Source organism: Cricetulus griseus, chromosome 3 (genome assembly GCF_003668045.3).
Source record: "Cricetulus griseus strain 17A/GY chromosome 3, alternate assembly CriGri-PICRH-1.0, whole genome shotgun sequence".
Classification (NCBI taxonomy): domain Eukaryota; kingdom Metazoa; phylum Chordata; class Mammalia; order Rodentia; family Cricetidae; genus Cricetulus; species Cricetulus griseus.
Genome location: NC_048596.1, coordinates 275,365,672 through 275,378,314, shown reverse-complemented (window position 1 = coordinate 275,378,314; position 12,643 = coordinate 275,365,672).

Below are 12,643 nucleotides of genomic sequence, written 5' to 3'. Positions count from 1 at the left end.
CTAGGGTGCAGGGCAAATGTTGAGATCACAGGCTGAGCAAAGGGCAGGCTTGATTTGGACCTCAGATAGGATCCTTGTAAGTCGTTATTCTTGAGCCATGAGCTGCCCTCTCCCGGGCTGAGGAATGGTGATGAGAAAGCAAAGCCCAGTCTGAGGTGTGAGATGCGTGTGACAAGGGCTTAGCAAGCACCAAGCTTAATAATGGATGTCCACTCAAAGGTGGCTGCTGTTATTATTGGCATTGGTTTTCTCTCCCTCCCAGAGTTAGGACATCTTTTGAAGTCACATGACATAAGTACTTGCTCTCTGCCTTCCACGAAGAGCCTCTCCCAGGGCTGCTGCCCCACGTGGACCCATTGCAGGGACTCACAGTGTTCGACATCTGGGCTACCTATTCATTCCTGTAAGAAAGCAACTAACTTCCCCGTGTGTGTCCAGCTCAGGGGCGGAGGCCCTAATGCACTCCCTGCCTCTCCAACTTCTTCAGCACCTGCTTGCTGCCCTGGTCAGACTCACTAACCAGAGCAACTGTGCTCTGTGTCCTGGGTTCTGAGCTCACCTTCTACACATTCATGTCTGTCTTCTCCTAGATAAGGATTCCCAGTGCCTCTAGGATGGCATCATGTCCCTCTGCATCAGGCCAGTGATGTTTAATAAATGGATGTCAATTGGCTGAAATAATCTGATAAGGGTATGTCAGCAACTGGCAGCTGACATCTGCACTCACACATCACTCACAGGTGAAGATAGCCAGGGCTTGACTAGGCTGATTTTGAAGAGAAGACATTTTAGACTTTGGAAGATGGCAGGTTGTCACCACTTTAACTTTGCTTAACTAGACATACTTAATGGCTTCAGATCACACTTCACTTGGCTGTGTATATAAAATAGTTCATATTCCATTTCCAGTTCGTAGGCTCTTGCGTTCTATTCATTTAGCCATTACCATGAAACCCCTGACTCTTTAGAAGCACCAATATTTATTAGCTGAGACTTTACACACATGATAGGCATGAACTCATCAGCCTCTCGTCACTGCTGTGCAGGGTTAAGATGTCTGGAGTCATCTTGGTCTTGGGCAGCTCCACCACTGACTCTTGCACTCAGAATCAATGCACTCCAACCTGCAGAAGGGGACCCAGAGAGTCTTAATGGAAGATTTGGTACTGGGGAAAGATCCATCACAAAGTCCACGGCCTGCATTCCACAGTGATGTTAGTGTCGTTGCCATGTGCAATCCAAACGTATCTATTTAGGATTGCCCATAGGTCAGTTCTGAACAGGCTCCAATGGTAACTTCCAATGGTAAGTTTGGATTCTAATGTCCATCAGTACTTCTAGACACGAGGGGACTCGAGGGATGTCCCTCGTGCCGCAAGTCAGGCAGGGCTGAAACCCAGCCATGTATAAAAAGATTATCTTCCCTTAAGTTTGACCATCTAGTACCCTCAGACTCTGAAGATCAGAAGCATCAGATCAGGAGGAGGAGGAAGAGGTGGCCACACAAGATGCATCAAGAAGAGAGAAGATCAGAGTGAGAATGATTGGGAGCCAGCCCCTTTTCTAATGGCTCACAGGGAGACAGCGGCAGAGCACTTCACACTGACTGCGTCCACTGTATTCCTAATTTACATCAGAATGCTAAAGTACTCTCAGAACCGCCCTCTGAGAGTTCACAAGCCAGGCCTCACCATCTGCTCCCTCTCCATGTTCTCATAATCCAGACTCCCATGGAACAGCCCCTCCCCCCCCCCAGCTTGAGCACCTGATGACTTTTCAAGCCCAGAGTTCAAATGCTACCACAATCCTCCACAAACCATGGTACCATCTGCCACAGCAACAGTTAACTCTCCGGGACCAATTTCTTAGTTAGGTTTCCATTGTTGTGATAAAACACCATGTCCAAAAGCAACTTGGGGAGGAAAGGGTTTATTAGGGTTATACATCCCAAGAGAAGTCAGGGTAGGAACTCAAGTCAGGAACCTGCGGGCAGGAACTGATGCAGAGGCCATGGAGGGGTGCTGCTTACTGGCTTGCTCCCCATGGCTTGCTCAGCCTGCTTTCTTATAGAACCCAGGACCAGCAGGCCTGGGGTGGTACCACTCACAGAGAACTGGTTTCTCCACATCAATCATTAATTAAGAAAATGAAATATAGGCTTGCCAAAAAAAGGAAGAAATATAGGCTTACCTACAGACAAATCTTATGGAGGCATTTCCCCAGTTGAGAGTCCTTCTTCCCAAATGACTCTAGTCTGTGTCATCAGTCTCTGACTTTTCTGTCTTAGCAGTTCCTCAAGACTGAAGAAAATATCCATAGCTGCTAGCTGCTAGGGTGACTGGGTTTCAAGCCTCACGCATGCCTGCTGAGTTCTTCCTGAACATGCATTTTCTTTTTATGTGAAAGATATCTGAAGTCAGGATCACCAGGTATTTTACTGAAAAAAAAGAAAAAAACAAAACAAAACAACAAAAAAACACACACACCACTATTCCTGGTCTAAAGCACACAGGTTACTCAAACTAGCCTCTTCTCCCTGAGGCTCAGTGCACATAGCATGGAGTCTTTCCAGATGCCTGGGCGGGGACTCTTCCCCCAAATCACTGATGGAGAAAGAGGTGGCTGGGGTCCCAGGGAAGGAGCTGCTATCCTGGGTGCTTGTAGAAGGACTCATCTCTCACCAAATCACAGGACACAATGCACACCATGTTTTCAAGGAGTTGGTCACACAGCTGGAATTTTGGGGATACTCTGTGTCCTAAGAAGTACATATGTGGGCAGGGGAAGTTCCCCTAAACTATTCTATGGTGGGCCCATTAAAGGGCCAATGAGGGAATAAAGCAGAAGACCTTAAAGGAGGGTAAGCTCGCACAATCTTCCATCTTCAGAATGGACAGGCCAGCAGAAGAAAGGTGGGATGTCAGGATGGATCATAGTTTTTCAAAAACAACTAGCAAGTGTGTTTAAGAAAACTCTGTATCCAAAGGTCATTCGTAATCCCACTTCCCACTGTAACAGAGGTTCCATTTCATATGGACTCGCGCTTATCACTGGGGTTCAGATGGAGACACAGGCTGGGTCAGCAACAAAGCTGAGGTAGGAGAACGACGGACTTATCACTAATCTATTCCTGGGTTGGGGTTCCTGCTAAGGTTATCTGTGTAAGTGACAAAGACCAGATGCATTCAAATTGTTTTCCACTGTTCTGCAGGGACCCCACAGAGACCAGCCTTCTGGCCACACCAAAGCCACAGGATCAGTGTGTCCAATGGATACCATACGTATCTGGCTCATACCTGCACATCACCCAGGCTGACAGGACAACCGTCAGTCATGGCATTCTGTGTGGCCACTGGAGGTGAAGGGCTCTCAGACATTTGTGGTCTGTGAGAGATAGCCAAAGGCAGTTTCTAACCTGGCTAAGCATGTCCCAGGGAGACATCATTATGCTCACTTCTGCCTATTTTTCCAGTCCTCGTCTCTTGCACACTTAGCAATCCTAGTGTATGCTTTTGTTTCTTTTTAATTTGAAATAGTTTTTACCAGTGTGTGCTAATTGTTCAGAGTAATGGATTTCATTACTGACATTTTCATATATGGATATAATGTACTTTGACCATACTGACACTCGTATTGGCTGGTTTTATATCAACTAGACACAACCTGGACTCATCAGAGAGGAAAGAGCCTCCATTGAGGCTTACAGCCTCCATAAGATCAGGCTGTAAGGCATTTTCATAATTAGCGATTGATGTGGGAGGGCCCAGCCCATTGTGGGTGATACCACCCTGAGGTAGTGGTCCTGGGCTCTCTAAGAAAGCAGGTTGGGCAAGCCATGAGGAGCAAGCCAGTAAGCAGCACCCCTCCATGGCCTCTGCATCAGCTCCTGCCTCCAGGTTCCTGTCCTGACTTCCTCCCATGATGAACACTGATGTGGAAGCGTAAGCCAAATAAACCTTTCCACCCCAATTTCCTTGTGGTCATGGTGTTTCAACATGGCAATAGTAACCCTGACCAAGACAACATCCTTTTATTCCCCAGGCTCTCTCCCTCTACCCCCTTGCATATCCCTAACTGTTCCCCTTTTACCTTCCAGGCCCCTCTCACCCCTCTGGATTCCACACAAGAGACAGTAACATGCAATACTTGTCCTTGTTGACCCTGGCTTACTTCTTTTAACAGGATGATCCCCAGTTCTGTCTATTTTTTCGATAAACAACATAATTTCTTTCTTCATTGCTGAATACAACTCCACAATATATGTACACTAGACTTTGCCTTATCCATTCATATGCTGATGGGCAGCTAGATAAACATATTTTGTGGCTGCCACTCTGCTAACCATGGATGTGTTTCTGTAGTTTGCTGACTTTGATTCCTTTGGGTTGTACCCGGAAGTCATCTAGCTGACTCATATTACAGCTCCGTCCTTGGCTTTTTGGAAGACATTCCATAAAGATTTCCAAAGCCTCCGCATGAATAGATACCCCCACCAACAATGCCATACTACACACTTTCTATAATTTGCGTGTTTGAGTCAGGAGTGGAGAGATCTAGGCAAGAGCTTCTTCGCACAGGAAATGAGTATGACTCTGGAGCTCTGGTTTTCACCGGGGTGAGATTTTGTTGCCTGGCAATGTCTGAGGGGATATTAGGAGTAGGGACTAGGAAGGCTGCTGAATGTCTCACAGATCGCACGGCAGCCACAAAGAAGAATCTGGCTCAAATGTCAGTAATGCTAAGCCCGAGAGGCCTTGCTATGGATGCAGAGGCTAGCGGAGAAATTGCCAGAAGCCCAGTCTGACCTGAATAAATGATGCAAACAATGAACTAAGAGTCAGAAAAGCAGGAAGTTAAGTGAAGACCAAATCTTAGACCTAGATTTTAGTCAGTGGGAAATGAGCAGTCAGAAGAAAGTTCCTAATGACAATCAGAGGCCCCAAGGGCTGACCCTGGAGGTCTCCGGCCTAAGAGAGTAGTCAACTTGACTAAGACACTATGTATAGGAAGAGAGACTTATGGTAAAGCATGCTCCATTGGGCACGTGTGCATTCGATGTTACTGGGAACAAGACAGCAAGCTGCCCTGCTCTCAAAGCAGTGGAGAATGTGGGGTGATCACTAGCAGTGAGCATCTCACTGAAAGCAATGGGACAACACAGCCACCCTGGGGGTCTCTGGGGGAAGGGGCTGGACTATCCATAGGAACTTGGAAGACATCCAGATGAGAGACCTTGCCAAAGCCAGGAAGGAAGAGGTGCTCCAGGACTGAGGAGGAGCTAGTAGCATTAAAATTGGGGCCACAGAGAACACACGGGCAATGGAACCAGGAGAGAAAGGCCTGTGAAAAGTGGCAAGATGGCGGTGAGCATGGGCATGAAGAAGGCTGAGGCACCTCACCATGTCCTTCCAGAGAGAGTGGGATTTGAAATCGGGTCTGCTGGCCCCAGGCCTGGGGTTTTTCCTGCTTCCCATCACAGGAGCACACAGAGCTGTGGACAGGCTCCTTGCTTGCACACAGCAGGCTGGATGCAGTTGCTCTTGCACAGACAGGGATGATGATGTACAGTCACCAGAACCGGGAGTCTGGTGTCACACAGAAGCTTTCTTCTTTTTTTCCAACATGAACTACAGGCCCCTGGGGCTACTGTGCCTGCTTCTGCAGCAGCTTTACATTAAGCAAATAAATACCGCTTAACCTTCTCTGTGAGGCTGGAAGCTTGAAGCTTGATGCTCACTGTAGTGCCAAGCCAGAGGTGAGCAGAGCTGGACAGGTGCAGGTCCAGTGCTGTGCTCCTGCAAACCTCATTTCCTGAGATGCAGGTGGACAGAGAAAAATCAGGAAAGGAACACAGTTTATAATGAGTACAAGACATCATCTTCCCCGGTAGACTGGAGAATGAAGAGCACAAGGGTGGGTAGGTCGTATGGACCATGTGCATCAGTAGATGAAGCAGGGCGTAGGAGCCATGATATTTCCGGGGCCATCACTTGTGGAAAATGCACACACAGTTACCCCCGCTCTAGCAAGTCTACTTGCAGGTATTCATCTTAAAGTATGTTCACTATAACCCAGAGAGGTTAAAAACCTACAGAGGACTGGCCATCAGCAGAGCATTCATGGTGGGTTATCCATGGTGAGTGGCTATGAAGAATGAAGCAGAATCCTATATTAATATGAGAGAAGGCTTAGGATCTATTGATTTGGAAAGAAAAAGGTGAACTGAGGCAGAGAGACAAAGGTATAGTATAGTGGCATCTCACCTTGCCAGTGAATTTGTGTTAGTGGCCAAATCCCTTTGGGCATGGCTTCAAGCACGGATGTGACCAGGAGACGGAGAATCGGAAGTGGGGCGGGCTCATTGCTCTCTGTCTCTCTCTGTCTCTCTGTCTCTCTCTATCTCTCTCTGTCTCTGTCTCTCTCTGTCTCTCTGTCTCTCTCTGTCTCTCTCTATCTCTCTCTGTCTCTGTCTCTCTGTCTCTCTCTATCTCTCTCTGTCTCTGTCTCTCTCTGTCTCTCTGTCTCTCTCTATCTCTCTCTGTCTCTGTCTCTCTCTGTCTCTCTGTCTCTCTCTATCTCTCTCTGTCTCTGTCTCTCTCTGTCTCTCTCTGTCTCTGTCTCTCTCTGTCTCTCTGTCTCTCTCTGTCTCTCTGTCTCTGTCTCTCTCTGTCACTGTCTGTGTCTCTCTGTCTCTGTCTCTGTCTCTCCTCCTCTCCCTCTCTCTGTCTGTCTCTCTCTGTCTGAGTCTCTGTCTGTGTCTGTGTCTGTCTCTCTCTCTCTCTCTCTCTCTCTCTCTCTCTCTCTCTCTCTCGGGTCACGGTCAGATTGGAAGGCAGAGACTGCATCTTCTGGAACAGAAGGCCTTGGTGGTTCTTTATTTTTATCTGTGTAAGTTGTTCCCCAATAAAACACCCATTTATCATTTATCTTGGGTCTAGTGAACTCACTAATACCCTACCTTCAGTATAGTATACTTGCTTTTGTTAGACACCATTATTTCCCAGTGTGACTCAAGAGGTTCACACCAGTGAGATGATGGTGGAGAGGGAAGGAAAGCCGGGGTCTCCATTCATACATCAATATGCTGTCTGAATTTTACAAGACATATGTTCCTTGTAGCATTTCGTGCCAGAGGATGGCCTTCCAACAGTCATGGGCCAAAACAGCTGCAAGCTCAGGACTGGTATAACCATGGCACTATGGAGCAAGCAGACTCTGGGATGACACACTAGGAGACTGTTGCCACAGCGTGGCCGCCCTTCCCATGGACCACATTTGGTATTAAGGCCAGGCCTCGCAGAGCCAGTTGGCCACAGGAGGCTTGCTTCCCTCACTTTCTGAGGCTGTTGCCACACTCTGGACCAAACCTGCCTGCCTAGGTGAAGGCAGGATGACAGTACCTGCAGATCTGGAAGAGAGAGAGAGGAGGGAGAAGTGTGGAACTGAACACCCACTTCTGGAGAATTGCGTATTCTCCCTTCGAGTAGTAGGGAACCAACATCTGCACTCTCACCCATTTCCATGTAGGCCGATCATTCTTGGGACTGCCGCTGTGGTCAAGGGTCTGAATCCTAAAGCCCAGTTCAGAGCTCTGGGTTCTAGCCAACATAATTGCAGGCGTGCGGTAGGAAGGCAAAGGAAACAGTTACCTCGTGCTGGTGAAACCCTGTAGGAAGCCGGTTCCTGCATTATAATGTTGCCTGAAGACACCAAGGTGTGAATTACTTCACAGGCGCTGGGTAATCTCCATTCCTTTGATCTCTGCCTATCCCGTGGCTCATTTTTGCCTGAGGAGCTGAAGCCATTCATAGGGTAATACGTCCCAGGCGGCTGGTCAGCCTTTTATAAGGGATGGTTTTCTTAGTTCAATGTCTCTGCTCAGTCTCTGCTCAGTCTCTGTTCAGTCTCCACTCTGGTAAAATGCATTAAAGCTTGTCTGCAGAAGGATCCGAGTGTCCTGCGTGTATTTCTTGCTGGCGAGGAATACAGAGCAGGCGCGGGACAAAACCCAGCATTCCAGAGTCCTTGCTATTCAAAATGTGAGCAAGACCCACATGAATGGCCAAGAAGCACGGCTCCTGGTACCTTAGACCTAGTACTGCCGTTAGTCCAGGACGCCCTTCTGAGCTGGACTCCATTACTGTCATCCCGGTGTTATATAGAAGAATCTATGGACCACGCAGAGTAGATTTCTTAGGTCATACAGCCAGTGATTTTGATTGGGAAGATTCTCAGCCCAGGCAATCTGCCTCTACACCCTGCACATCGATCACCAAAGAACAACAATGATTGGAGAAAAAAAGTTCAAATGGCAGAAGGCCTTGGCTGCCAATGAAAAATAAAGTCACCAAGGTTGGAATGACGGAACCACATCTTTCAAGACTATGGAAATGACTATCTCAGTAGTGGTTGCTGCTACAGATGAAGGAGTGGGCACGGCTCTCACAGTAGAAGTGCTGGTCTTGAGGGCGTCATGGTCCTCATCGTGGTGGGGAGGCTTTGCTATGGTTTTCAGGATGTTAGAAGGGGAAACTGAGCAGAATGCGCCAGGGATACCTCCAGGGTATGTCTTACAACCGCACAGCAATCTCAAAAAAAAGTTTTAATTTTTAAAAAGGCATTCTCCATAGTTAAGTCTCTAAATGCAGGACCCTGCTGGGTGAGCCAAAGTTAAATTTCATACATATGGACCACAAGTGTGTTCTGATTAAAATATGCACAATTAAAGCCAGAGGAATGAACGGAGGCCCCAGTACCAATCGCAACCATGGACCAAAGCCACTTGATTTCTATACTTAACTGTCCATAGTTCCAAACCTCACTTTCAAACACACACATGCACACAATTGCATACAAACACACACACACACACACACACCACTTACCTCCCATGAACACAACATGTCTATGAGTCATTTAGAAAGAAAGGATCTCATCGGGCATTAGAGACAGAAAAGAAGCCTCCAAGGGCAGACACATCCTCTGTGTGGCGCAGGGGCAGAGAGAGCATCCTTCTGGCTAGTGATGACTTTTCAGAGCAAAGGGTCAAATCTGGATTCCATTCTCTGCGGAATGTCTTGGGAAGGTAATTACCCTGTGGAAGGATCAGCACAAGGGAGGGACCAGCATCCACTGACGGCTTCACACACAGGACAAAGCTTCACCTGGCTGTGTACAGGCTGTGCAAGCTGTGCTTCTATACCCCAGCTGAAGCCAAAGACTGGTCAGTAAGTGTGTAAGATCTTCCATGTAGTCTCAACAGGGGACCTCGACCCTTCAGCTTCTCCTCTGTGACTGGACCCCAGCAAGGCACAAAAACATGCTGTCAGCACCAGGCTCTCTACACATCATCTGCCCCAAATCACTTGCTCAGACCCAGTGCACTCCATTCCCCAATTTGTTTCTGCTCCTTCCAGATTATGACCGCTCACTGGATTCATTTTCCCTCTTATCAACTTGAAAGAAAACACGGCAGAGCAGGGATGTGTGACCTGTCATGTCTATTAGTTTTCCTAGCATATGTACCTAGTATGTGACTGTAGGTAGAATTCTCTGTCCCACCAGCCAGCTCCCAAATAACCACACAGAGACTTATTATTAATTATAAATGTTTACCTTTCCTCAGTATGGCATGCTCATCTTGCTTCTCCCCAGGTGTCCTGGCAACTCCTCCCTTCTTCATCCCAGAGCTCTCTCCCTCTCTGCAAGTCCCACCTACCTCTTTCTGCCTAGCTATTGGCTGTTTAGCTCTTTATTAAACCAATGAGAGCAAGACATCTTCGCAGTGTACAAAAAGATTATTCCCCAACATGTGACAGCCACTCAGTGAGCATTCTTGGGACAGCAAAGGTCTAAGATTAGCCTTTCAAAGTGCGACCTCCCACTGGTATCTGCTCAATGACCAAAGCTTACACGGCTCCCTGGCCATTGTGCAGAAATTCTTCTTTCTCCCTTCAAAGCCCTGCAACCCCATCTCTTCTCAGCCTGTGCTTTTCCTGTGGACGCTGTAATTCATGGAGCAGGGAAGGACACACTGTCAGGGTTAGGTCTAGACGTGCTCAATCTGGTCTTAAAGAAGGCTCACTTCAAGGCCTGTGTGAGAACTAAAGTCTTTGATAAAGTCAGTGCTAGAGTAGAACAGGCAGCCAGCCAGATGTGAAACCCTTATGCCAAAAGTGGTAGAGAGATCATAAAGGAACAGGCCAAGGCTGGAACTTTCTGGAAAGACTCTAGACCACATAGCCATTACCAGGGAAGCCAGACTCTGCTTCAAAATAAAATGCCCAATTAAAAAAAAAGCAAGAGTTTGCATTTCATAAATTCTCAACTTTCACAAGTCTTATACTTCTTAAAATTCTAAAAACACCTCTCATCAAATCAGGGTCTCAGATCTGTCCCCACAGGGGAAGAATTTACTAACAGGAAATTCATGCCTTTGGATATCAATCTTAAAACCTAACTGGTGAGAGTCATCTGCCAGAGAGTAGAGCTTTGCTTAGGACAAGGCAGTGGCCACTGCAGCTGCTCTTTGCTTTGTCTGACCAACACACAGCCTCTGTAAAGGGTTCCCAGCACTGGGCATGCCCAGTGGGTATGTGCTGAGGAGAATGATGCTGGCCCTCCCAGAGAGGGTGTGGCTGTGACAAGGGACAGGAAGGAAAGCTGCTCCCGACAAAAGAGCAGACTCAGCACGTAGGGCTACACTCAACACATCCCAAACAGCATGGTTAAAGACAACAGAGACTTACTGCCTAGCTTTGCTAAAGGATAGAAGACTGAGATCAGGTATCTGTGGAGCCTGGAACTCTCTGAGGCCTGGAAGGAAACCCTTTGCCTCCTCTCAGGTTTAATGGTTTGCTGCCAATAGCAATCTTTGTCCTTCCTTGGTCAGCTCCAACCTCTGTCCTCCACACCACACAGCCTTCTCCCTGCATGTCTCTGTGACTGACTCTCTTACAAGGGCATCAGGAAAAGTGGCCTGCCCTATGGGGTACCACCTCTTAATGTAACAAACCATTCCAGATTAAGTTGCATGCTAAGAGCCTCAGAGCTAGAATTTTAAAACATCTTCTCAGGAGGGGACACACCGTCACAGTGGGAAGTGGTCCCAGGACCTGGGATTTGGTCATGGCCTGGAAATTCCCAGTTGTTAGGTACTGTGCTCATCAAAGGAAAGACATCAGACATCCAAGAAAAGCTGCAGAGAGGTTGAGACCAGGACCAAGGGCAATCGTGTCCCAGCCAGGCACTAAAATAGCAAATTGTTCACCACAGACCTTGAGGGCTTGGTCAAGGAACAGAGACAAGGTAGCCAGCGTGAACAGAGACCAGTGTATCTTCCCTAGTGAGCTAGCCTGGTAGTGGGTTATCCTGGGCAGTTCTGGAAGCTTCCTCAGTCCAGCATGGGAGGAGGTCAGAGCGGGAGCCCAGCATCATTTCTTGCAACACTAAGATTGGCCTTAAAGTCAAGCTTATGTGGGTTTACAGAAAATTAGTGCTCATGGAAAGTGCAAAGCCTGATGTGGTGCTTCGGGTTTATGGTGGTAATAAACATCCCCCTGCCTAAGGTCACACTTTTATTTCTATGACCTGCACAGGACCAGCCCTCAGGATACTGAAGACATGAGTCAACGTGGCAAATGGGATTAAATGTGAGAGAAAGAGGCCAAGTCTGCATGCCTGCTGGGAATGCTGACAAACCCAGAGAAAACAGAGTTTGTCCGGATCTCCCCTCCCCCAAGAAAAAAACTCCCCATGGAGAAAGAATATTAATAAAATAAAACTCCAAAATTTGATCCCGGAGCAATAATAGAAGCCCCGTGCCAAACTTCGCAGGCGCACGGAGGATGTGCAGAGCTGAGCGATCTGTGGACAGCCGTTCTCGGGGGAGCTCTGGAGAGCTCACGGTGTTCAGGCCAAAAAGCCCTGGAAACCGGGTCCTGTGGAAATGCAGCCTAGCTTTATGAATTGCACATGTGGCCACAGAGGCAGCTCTGCAGCACCGAGAGAAACGATCAGCATAGAACTCTGTCCCCGCGCTGAAGACCACCAGGGCCGAAGCGAAGCATACCAGGGGTCCTGAAAATTCACCCAGCCCCAAAGGGCTTTCTTGGCAAAGTCAGGAAAATAGGATCCAGCTGAGACCTGCTGGGATTCGATGTGACAGACAAAAAAGACCACTTGCCTTTGCTGGAGGGGACCCGCCTGGAAAAGCTGCCCCCAGGGAGCACAATGGACCCTTTCCTAGCTACTTCATTTATGTGTTCTTTCCCTTCTCCCATCTTGGATAGGGTCAGCATGGCGCGTATCTCTTGTGCAGATAAAAGGCATTAATGTAGGGAAATGCTTAGGTAGTGCCTGGCTTGTCAGGAGGGGTGGCCATATGTCCTCACCTGCTGCAAGTACTCCAACCCAGATGAAGCCCAGGACCCACCCCTTAGGTCACTAGACTCTTGTACCCCGCCCCCAAATTCAATTTTACTTTCACATCCCAGTCCTCTTCCCATTTTGTCTCCCAACAAGCTATTCACAATCTGGAGCACTTCCCACTCGCTGTCACAAGATCTAAGAGCAGGAAAGGCCTTCCAAGGTCCCTCAGCTTCCGCCTCTGCCCCAAGGCAGAGCTCTGTTCACACCGACTCCG